The 9,239-nt window shown below is 39.4% G+C and overlaps 1 protein-coding gene across 18 annotated transcripts in view; it reads left to right on the forward strand.

Annotated features, from left to right (window-relative positions):
• The window catches only part of Map4 (microtubule associated protein 4), a 141,136-nt gene that overhangs the window by 13,179 nt on the left and 118,718 nt on the right, over positions 1 to 9,239 (forward strand). The gene's annotated exons all lie outside the window — the stretch shown is intronic.

A 9,239-nucleotide genomic window follows, 5' to 3' on the forward strand; every position in this document is an offset into this window, starting at 1 on the left:
AAAAAAAAAAAAAAAACCAAAAAGAAAAAAAAAAAGAATTGATAAGTTTCAGGCTAATTTGGACTACATGAGATCCCATCTCAAAAAAACAATACAAGGTGGGCGGTGGTGACATACTCCTTTAATCCCAGCATTTGGGAGGCAGAAGCAGAAGCAGTCCATCTCTGTCTACAGAGCTAATTCCAGGAAAGCCATGGCTATACAGAGAAACCCTGGCTTGAAAAAACAGCAACAACAACAACCAACCCCACAAAACACCAAAACCAAACAGGGCTGAGGAGGCAGTTGAGTGTTGAAAGTGTGTGCTGCTCATGCTGAGTTCCCAGCACCAATAGTGGGCCTACCACCACCACCAGTAACTCCATCCACAGGCAGATCCTAAGCTTTTGGCCTCTGGGCACTTGCATTCACATATGTGTGCATAGATACATATACATATTTAAAAGTAATAATTAATAAATACCAAAACAATGAAACCAACAGAACTAGTCAGCCACTATTTTTTTTTGGTTTTTTGAGACAGGGTTTCTTTGTGTAGCCCTGGCTGTCCTGGAACTCACTCTGTAGACCAGGCTGGCCTCGAACTCAGAAATCTGTCTGCCTCTGCCTCCCAAGTGCTGGGATTAAAGGTGTGTGCCATCACTGCCCAGCAGTCAGACACTATTCTTGACTGTAATTTTGTTACTCTTGGACTTTGAAGAGATCTTTCTCCACTTTCCAAAGTGTTTTTCCATCCCTCTTGTTTCCTGTACTTCCTCCTGCTTGTTCCCTACCTTTCTTTTCCCTTTGGCAGGGTCTGCAGTAGTTCAGGCTGGCCTCTACTTACTATGTAGTAGAAAATGGCCTGGAATTCTTATCCTTCTCACTCCCAGAGTTCTAGGATTATAGGCTTGAAACACCACACCTAGTTTTATGAGGTGTTAGTATTTGAACCCATGACATAGTGAATATTAGTCAAGCACTCCACCCTTGGATTAACATCTCTAGTCCTATATTATGGTTTTTCTTCTAACTCTCCTATTTTATATTTTTTTTTACCATTTTGTTATTTTAATTTGGGGACCAGTGTTTCCTGCTCTGGGCTAGCCTTAAATCCCTGCTCCCACTGCCTTACTTTCTAAGTGCTGAGGTTGCAGGCGTGAATCTTACATAGCTGAAGTCTCCTTTTTTCACAGGATCTTCTCCCTTGTCTTGCAGTTTATATTTATCTTGAACATCCATCCCCTCCCATCTCTTGTCAGTGTTTCTCAGTGTAGGTCTGGCTATCTTAGAACTACCTCTGTAGACCAGGCTGTCTCTTGAATTCACAGTGATCCACCTGCCTCTGTCACTGCTGGGATTAAAGGTGTGTCACTATGCCTGGCTAGATGGTCTTTTATTGAAATATTTTCTAGTTGCTGGGCAGGCCATCACAACACTGTTGATTGTAGTGAGAATTCTTGAATTTTGGTTTCTTTGAAAACACAGAAATGTAAGAATATACTTTCGTTTTAATCCCAGGTACAGGGATGTGGAGCTGCTTTGGACAGTCTGCTGCAGCTGACTGTGATTTGCCTCATGCTCTAGCAGAGGTGTGGTTTTGGCAGCTGCAGATAGTTTTGGGGATTGTGTGACATTTGGAATTTTGGGGAGGTATATGCTTGGGTTGGTTTATGCTTAAAGAAGAAATAAAAGGAAATTAGATTCTGGGGTCTCTCTCCTCTCCTCTCTTACCCCTCTCTATCCTTTCTTTCCTGTTTAGTGTTAGTGAGTGAAATCTGGAGGATAAAGGGTAGAAAAAAGAACTCAAAGTAGTCAAGACCAGGTTACAGTCAATATCACTTATGGGTGATGGTCATCCACATTATAGCCTATAGACTGTAATTTTCAGGATCTACTTAATAATTTTAGAAAGACCTCTGGCTAAAAATAGGTGCCCAATCTGTTGGGTAATAGTGATAGTCTCATCAAAATTTACAGTGTTTCATGGTTTGTTTGTTTTCTTCTTTCACTCTTCATGGCTCATTGAGGGCTCTAATGGTCAGGGCAGAGGTCGAGTACAACTTATCTGGTCTGTTCTGCGTGGTCAGTTTCACTGTCATACTCAGACCTTGCCAATCAGTTGCCTTGATATTATCACCACCACCTCACCCCTTCCCTTCCCTTCCCTTCCCTTCCCATTCCCTCCCCTTCCCCTCCCCTTCTCCTCCCCTTCCCCTTCTCCTTTCTGTTTCTCTTTCTCTCTTTTTGATCATGGCACCCGTCTTGGGGGTCAAGGTGGATGTGGCACTGACCTCACTTCTGGTGTACTTTGATATCATGGGGTTCAACTCCTGTGGCATGGTGGAAAAGGCTGGTGTTGTTTGGACCGGGGTGGACTGGGATTTGGGCTAACCAAAGAAAGTTGCACCTTGGTCTTCTCTGAGCTGAGAGCCAAAAGTTGGTACCTATTTTTATTTATTTATTTATTTATTTATTTTTTTCGAGACAGGGTTTCTCTGTGTAGCCCTGGCTGTCCTGGAACTCACTCTGTAGACCAGGCTGGCCTTAAACTCAGAAATCCACCTGCCTCTGCCTCCCAAGTGCTGGGATTAAAGGCGTGTGCCACCACCGCCCCGCTGGTACCTATTTTTAACCTGGAATTGCTGGAATTAATAGACTTTTCCAAAGTGACTGTACAATTCTATATTAAGACCACAAATGGGTGAAAATTAAACATTCTTTCACATTCTTATTTATTTATTGAGTCAGGGTTTTGTTTTGTAGTAGCTCAGGCTGGCCTCAATCTGCTCAGCCTACCTAGTACTAGATTTAAATACTAGATTACAGATTTGCTTTATCTACCTTCCAAACTTCTTTACATTGTAAGGTAGATAGGTATATGTTTCTATATATTGATAATAATAATAATTTGAGACTGTGTCTTATATAGTCAGAGCTGTTTTTTTTAAACTCTGATTTTTTTTTTTTTTTTTGCCTCCATCTCCAAAGTGCTGGGATATATAGGCATGTACCAATACCAGGCATGTTATGCTAAGATTCTTTAGTACATATGTAATTACTGAATCAAAAGATTTATAAATTTAAAACTTTTTATATATTTATGCAATCGCTTTCTAAAAGTTTGTACTTTTTTACCATAGCTTATTTCACCATACCCTTGAATTATCAAAAAAAAAAAAGTTTTTGTCATTGAGCTGGGTGTACAGTGTGCAAGGGCACTTGCTTGTCATGCCGGAGGCTCTAGGTTAAAAATTTGGAAACCTTAGTGTTTTAATCATGTCTGATTTTCTTAATCCAGGACATTAGTATTATATGTAGTTGTATGCCTAAAAGAAAAGGTCAGTTTGAATGACCAAAAATGAGTCTCTTATAGACAGTTACCTAGTACGAAGCCAACTTAGCAAGTTCTCTTTTAGCAGGCTGTTTGGGCTGGGTATATTTTAAGAGTGTCAGCAGGCTACCCAGACAGCTGTTCTTTAGCAAGCTAAAGTGAGATAACATTTATAATTGGGACAAAGGAAATATTTGAAGGACATTCAGAACAACTTTCTGTGCTCTGTATAAGGGAGGCTTCCTGAGATGCCTCAGAGTCAAATGAAGCAGTTTAATTCAGAGATACCAGTCAAGGACATTGTTGTCTTTCAACAGTGCATTGGTTTAAGAGCCAGAGGCCAATTCACTAAAATAACATTGCAGTTACTAGTAACACACAATATAGTGTCAATAGTAGGTGGGTTACTATAACTAGATATAGAAGACTAAGGCATCATCTTATTTTACCACAAAATAGCTATGAGTTCTGGGCTGAGCTGAGAATCTCATTATTTATAAAATCAGTAGTGTTATTACTAATTGACATAATTAGAGAATTAAGGCAATAACCTTTATTTTTTTTAATTTATTTACTTATTTTAAGTATATGAGTACACTATAGTTGGACAGATGGTTGTGAGCCACCATGTGGTTGCTGGGATTTGAACTCAGGACCTTTGGAAGAACAGTCAGTGCTCTCACCCGCTGAGCCATCTCTCCAGCCCCAAATTTTTTGTTTTTGTTTTGTTTTTTGTTTTTTTGTTTTTTTGTTTTTGAGACAGGGTTTCTCTGTGTAGCCCTGGCTGTCCTGGAACTCACTCTCTAGACCAGGCTGGCCTCAAACTCAGAAATCTGCCTGCCTCTGCCTCCCAAGTGCTGGGATTAAAGGCATGTGCCACCACTGCCCGGCTGGCAATAACCTTTAAAATTGTGGGAAGGTACTACTTAGAGATCCAAATTAAAGAATTTTATTTTATTTTTTGCATATATTGAAGTGTTGTCAGAATGGTGTTTTCTGTAGAAACTGCTGCATTCCTGTAAAAGTCTGATCACCTCTTTCCTCTCTGGTACTAGAGAGGGCAGAGGCAGACAGGTCTCCAGGAGTTCCAGGCCAGCCAGGAGTTCATAGTAAGACTGTCTCAAAACAACAACAAAAGTTTTTGGGCTGCAGAGATAACTAATGGGTTGAGAGCACTAGTTGCTCTTCCAGATCCAGAGCCCTAGCACCTATATGGTGGCTCACAACTATCAGTAACTATATAGTTCCAGGGGATTCAATTCCTTTGACACTGCTGAATGCACATAGTACAAAGACATACATGCAGGCAAAAGGGCCATATACATAATACGTTTTTATAAGTATTTACCTATTTATTTTTTATTTATATGAGTACACTGCAGCTGTCTTTAGACACCAGAGAGTGCATTGGATCCCATTACAGATGGTTGTGAGCCACCGTGTGGTTGCTAGGATTGAACTCAGGATCTCTGGAAGAGCAGTCAGTGCTCTTAATTGTTGAGCCATCTCTCTAGCCCATACACATACTTTTAAAATGCTTTTATGTTTTAACATATGGCCTTACACTCTGTGGTCTAGGCTGGCTTCAAGCTTGTGGTAGTGCTGGAATTATAAGTATGAGTCTCTACTCCCAGCACATAGCCCAGGAGAGCCTTGAATTTACTATGTAAGACTTGGATTCCTGCTCATTCTACCTCAATCTTCTAAGAGCTGTGATTTAGGCATGTGCTCATGCTTTTTTGACAAAAAAAAAATTGCTCATTTTTCATAATATTTGAAAAGGGGTCATTATACTCTTCAAAAGAGATGATGATGGCTTTCTTCATTCTTGGAGGAAATAGATACTAATAGTTTGTGTCAGTGAGCCCTAGCATTAATTTTTTGCTAGAATTTGCAAAAACACAAGCCACAGTTATTTGAGTCTTTTCCATAGTAGTTTTTCTGTATTTTCAGAAGTTTAGGTTGATTAGGAAATACATATTTTATATTTGGGATTTTTAGTATTACCTATCTAGCTTCATGTAGCAGGCGTAACTAAATGTGACTTGTACAGGAACACACACCCACTTAGACAATAGACAAATGAATGGAGGACAGAGAAGAATCTCTTTCCACCATGCAAGGCCCGGGAATTGAACTCACATTCACTAGTTCGCTATGTGTTTAAGGTTATACAATTTAAAACAGTATTTTACATTGTATTTTGTATGTACCATGGCGTGGGTGTGTGTAGTGTAGTAAGAAGACAGCTCACTGTAGTCCTCTCCCCTTTACCAAGAAGGGTTCAGGGAGCAGACTCAAGTTGTCAGGCTCGATGGCAAGCAAGCACCGTTACTTCATGAGCTATCTCACCTGTCCACAAGAAATTATTTTCTCTTTAGTTCTTTTTTTGGGTCAAATTGACAAGATAGCATAAAAAATTTTGTTGTATTTTCCTTTCCTTTTTTTTTTTTTTTGTGACTATTTCATGTAGCCCAACCTGACCTTGAACTGATCTTCTAGTTTCCACTTTCAAACAACTGGCAACACCACTCCATCCTCATAGCCACTTTGAATTCTGAGCTGAAATCATCATTAAACTTGTTTTGGATCAAATCCACCTATATTCTAGGATAATCACTAAGCTTTCTCCATCCTATGTGACCTATAGGGCCTATGTGACCTATAGGGCCTATGTGACCTATAGTGATTTCATATTTGCTAGAAGGCTTACTCTATGATCTTTTTAATCCCCATTCATTCACTTGTTGCTTCTGAATAAAGACAATTCCACAGTTGGCTGACTCGTCTAGTGAAGCCAAAAATCACAAATAGGACTTGTAGCTGGATGTTGTGTACAGCTTTAATCTCAGTGGCAGAAGCAGATGGATCTCTGTGAGTTTGAGATCAGACTGGGCTACAGAGTGAGTTTCAGGCCAGCCAGGGACACAGAGTGGGACCCTACCTCATAAAAATACAAACAAAAGCCAAGTAAGACCTTTACTCTGCTTGCTATTCATACTTTCTTTTTAGTTGCCCAGTTCCTTTTTAAAATCTATCCCATTAGGGATAGTTTGAGAATCTGCTTGAATGAGATCTCCTTCATTAAGTATAATGTATTCAGTATATACTAGGGTCTCACATAAGAAAGACGAGTATTTAGGAAGTACTTATTATATTCCAAATGTAATTTATCATTTGTGTGTGTGTATGTGACTTGTAGTTAACATTTTGACTAGAAAATACAACAGACCATGCTCTGGTATCATGTCCTTGAAACTAGTTGAAGGATGTAGGTTTTGACCCTGAGATCTTCAAATGGTCTAACTGGAATTGCCATGGTTAAGGAATTTTAGAATAAGCTGGGTTGAAGGGTTATTTTGTTCATTTTAAACCAGTGTTTTCTTGGATAAGGATTTATTTTTGTATGTTTAGATATATAAAATTTATTCATAGTTTTTTAAAAAATAATTATTGTTTTCATGTGCATTGCCTGAATGTACATTTGTGTGAGAGTGTAGGAAGCCTGGGAAGATAGAAGTCATATTTAGATAGTTGTGAGCTGTCATGTGGGTCCTCGGAATTGAATTCAGGTCTGCTGGAAGAACAGTCAGTGCTCCCTACAGCCCTATTTATAGGTTTTATGGTATACTTTTAGATTGATCTAAGTCATGGCTTTTCATTCCTATCCTTTCCTTTTTTGTTCCTTTCCTTTTCCCCTTCTCTATCCCTCTTTCCCTCTTTTCATTTTATTTTATTTTATTTTTAATTTTTTTTGAGATAGCATTTCTGTGTAGCACTGGCTATTCTGGAACTTGCTCTATAGACCAGGCTGGGCTGGAACTCAGAAATCTGCCTGCCTCTGCCTCCTGAGTGCTGGGATTAAAGAAATGCCTCACCTTTCCTGGGCCAGTTTCTTTTTTTTCTTTTTCTTTTTTTGTTTTTTCGAGACAGGGTTTCTCTGTATAGCCCTGGCTGTCCCGGAACTCACTCTGTAGACTGGGCTGGCCTTGAATTTAGAAATCCACCTGCCTCTGCCTCCCAAGTGCTGGGATTAAAGGCGTGCTCCACCACTGCCGGGCCCAGTTTCTTTCTTTATTGACAAGATCAACAAAAGTTCCAAGAGAGACCAGTATTAAAAGTGAAATTTTGTTTTGAAAGTGACTATACTGAAAGTCAGTAGTAGGGAAATAACAAAAGAGTGAACATTAATGTCCTTTCAAGGGATCAGGTTTAATTATTGAGTTTAACTGATGCTTGGGATTATAGTTCAGTGAGGGTACCTACCATACACAAGGCTCTACCTAGCTAGATTCCAGCCCCAGCTCCACTTGCCATCTCAAAAAGATAATCTGTTTAGCTTTTTTTAAAGATTCATTTTCAGTTATGTATGTGTGTTTATGAATGTAGTGTTCATGTAGGCCAAATGTGTTGGATCTCTCTCTTGGGTGCTGGGAACAGAATCAGTGTCCCTCCCTCTTCAAGAACAGAATCTTGAGCTCTTGTTCCCTTTTAAAAGTGGAGCCAATTTTCATCTCTGAGAGAATTGTTTATGCTTTCTCAATTGATAGTCTCTGAATTTCCTTTATCCTTCCCTTTCCTTCCTTCTCTCCAATGCCTCCCTCCTGACTTCTTCCATGGGTACCAGACATACTTGCAGGCGAATGTCCATACACAGAAAATGAGTTAAGTGAAAAAAAAAATTGGAAGACACTTATGTATCTGGTGCTGTCTGTCTTCCCAGTCCCCTCTTTTGTTTTGGTACCAGTTGTATTGAGATATATTTGTATATGCTGCACAGTTTAATTCCTCCCACCCCTAAAGTGTACAAATGAATGGCCTATGTTCACATATAAACAAACATAAATACAGTCAATTTTGGAACATTCTCATCACCCCTCAAAGAAACTACATACTCACTGTCCCATCCCTCTACCACAAGTTGGCCCTGAAGTTTTGATTACCTGTATTAGTTTCAAATGTAGCCATAGTGATCCTTTTATTTTTAAGTCTTTGGAGTAGCCCAACTCCTAGTTATTTTTTAGTTTCATTTTTGGATTCTTTATCCTAATTGCTTAGTGCTTCATTAATATTAATTTCAATTTGAAGACTTCTGAAGCTAAACATTTTTAATTTCATTTTTGGGTCTTTTATCTTAAATGTTTAGCACTTTGCTAATATTAACTTCAATTTGAAACCTTATGGAGCTAAATATGGTGGTAAATATGGTGGTGCACATCTGTTATCACTGCACTTGGAGGCAGAGAAAGGAGAAGTGATTGAAATTCAAAATCATCTAGTTCAGGTTGGCATTTACTAAAATCATCACAAAATTCAGCAAGCCGAGCAGTGGTGGCACACCTTTAATCGCAGCGCTTGGGAGGCAGAGGCAGGTGGATTTCTGAGTTCAAGGCCAACTTGATCTACAGTGAGTTCCAGGACAGCCAGGGCTATACAGAGAAACTCTGTCTTGAAAAACTGAAAAAAAAAAAAAAAAATTCAGCAAACCTTGAAGAACCAAAAATCTATTGGCTTATTCTTGAAGTAATGAAGGTTTGTTGAATGTCCTTGAGAGCTGTGTTAGAGGAATGGTTTTCAAGCTTTTGGATTGTTGATTGGTTTTGACCTGTAATTCACTCCTACGTAGGGATTCCACACTGATGGCCATATATATCACTTGTGTGGTAAATATAACTGGTATTCAAAAGCCATTTCAGTTAGAAAGCAATGACTTGGCATGAGAAGTGCCTTTTTAAAAATTTTTTCGAGACAGGGTTTCTCTGCTCGCTCAGGAGTAATTCACTGTAGCTGTTGTCTTCAGACACAACAGAAGAGGGCGTCAGATCTCATTATGTGTGGTTGTGAGCCACCATGTGGTTGCTGGGATCTGAACTCAGGACCTTCGGAAAGCAGTCAGTGCTCTTACTGGCTGAGCCATCTCACCTGT

This window comes from Mastomys coucha, unplaced genomic scaffold, assembly GCF_008632895.1.
Source record: "Mastomys coucha isolate ucsf_1 unplaced genomic scaffold, UCSF_Mcou_1 pScaffold23, whole genome shotgun sequence".
Lineage (NCBI taxonomy): Eukaryota > Metazoa > Chordata > Mammalia > Rodentia > Muridae > Mastomys > Mastomys coucha.